Below are 1,969 nucleotides of genomic sequence, written 5' to 3'. Positions count from 1 at the left end.
TATATATACATATATATATAGAGAGAGAGAGAGAGAGAGAGAGAAATTTTTGAAGAGGAATTCATGAATGTAAAATATACATAAAAGCAGTAATTCTCTGAAAAACAATATTTTGGGGATGTCTTTATATCCACTATACCAATCAGTTTGGATTAAATTTTGTTTTAGTAACAAAATATCTCAGTATTCTAATAGTTTACAATAACAAGCTCACATCAAATTATGGTTCAATGATGGTTCTGCTCTGTCTTCTTTTCATTTCAGAGCCCAGACTAGAAGAGGTAGCTATTCCCAGGAACTTTGCCAAGCTCATAGCAAAGGGAAAACACACGTGGTCATGAACCACATCATGGCTCTTAAGGTTTCTACTTGGACACTCACATGTTACTTTAATTCACTTATATTGAGTAGTCAAGACGAAGCATAACAATAATGATGGTGGGTTGGCATAAGTCTTCCACAATTTTGGACTCTGCAGGGACAAGAAGGAACTCTTAAGCAATATTATTATATACCATAACACTAAGTAGAATATTACAGAGTCTTGTGAATGCACAGGCCTCTATATTGGAATGTCAGAAATACAGTTGTGCATTAGCATACATGGGGGATTAGTGCCAGGTGCCTCCCCGTGCCCCCAGATACCGAAATCTGAAGATGCTCTAGTTCCTTATGTAAAATGGTATAGCATGTGTATATAACCTACACACACCCTTCCATACACTTATATCATCTCTAGATTACTTATGGTACATAATTCAATGTAAATGCTGTGTGAATAGTTGTAATACCAAGTTATACTTTTATCTGTATTATTTTTATCATTGTATTGTTATTCTATTTTTTAAAAGTATTTTTGATCCACAGTTGGTTGAATCTGTGGATGTGGAGCCCACAGACACGGAGGGCCGACTGTATTCGCAGTAAAGTTGTCAGAGGCAAACTGGACCTGGCTGCACATGCGGGGTGCCCCGTGTGTGTGTAATGGGTGTGTTTGTGTGTTTCTGTGAGGGAGGATATTTGGTTTATTTAAGACTTAAACTTTGCTATGCTGTTGGTGTTATTTATTTCAGTGGTCATAAACCAGCAAACCCTTTCTTTACTCCTGCCCATGTTGTTTGAAGTTTCAGTGGTTGATATAAATACCACCAGATTTATGTTTATTTAAAATTTATTTATTCACGTCTTTTGGTGATGTGTTACTTTTCCTATATTGTCTCTGTGTTGTCTCTCCAACTTTCTTTTTCTCTGTCATTTTTTGGGACCATTATCCCAATTTTAAGTCTTTGATCTTCAGGTCATAAAAGAAAAGATCAATTATTGGAATGAGAAAACCATTAAGAGTCAGAGAAATTTCTCACGGTGTTGGGAATAATTCTCTGGATATTGCAGGTACTTGACAATCTTTGGTTCAGAACAGAGACCAAAAGGCAGATACTGCTACAAGGTAGGAAAATTAGGACCCCCAAACCTGGTCCCACATTTAAAAATGGCTGCCAGTTAGAATAGATTGTACCAAGGAATGATTAAGCTGCTGAACCAATCCACGATCTTAATTTGAATAAACTGTCTCATGCTCAAGACAACAATATAGTGTATTGTCACAAACGAAGTTCACAAATAGTAACATAACAATTTAGTGTCACAGTAGAGAGGTCCTTATCTTCCTGGTTTGTAATAAATCTACTATATGTTGCAACCACTGCTGAAGAGAAGATACCACAGGCTGCTCGGGTGTGTTCACTTTATGAAAATTAATCAAGCTGTTCCCAAGTTATACACTTTTCTGTGTATTTATCATTTATTTGTGCACTTGACCACAAATATTGGCTTTGCATACTTGTACACGCACACTTTTATTTTTATTTATTATTTAAAACATTACTATGTAAAGATCATGCTAATTCTTTTTTTATATCTGCCTAGAGCCATTGTAAGGATAAACAGTAATATTTCACCTGTCCCCTGT

The sequence above is a fragment of the Propithecus coquereli genome, unplaced genomic scaffold (assembly GCF_000956105.1).
Source record: "Propithecus coquereli isolate 6110/MARCELLA unplaced genomic scaffold, Pcoq_1.0 Scaffold703, whole genome shotgun sequence".
In the NCBI taxonomy this organism is placed as follows: domain Eukaryota; kingdom Metazoa; phylum Chordata; class Mammalia; order Primates; family Indriidae; genus Propithecus; species Propithecus coquereli.
This window is presented reverse-complemented; position numbering follows the sequence as displayed.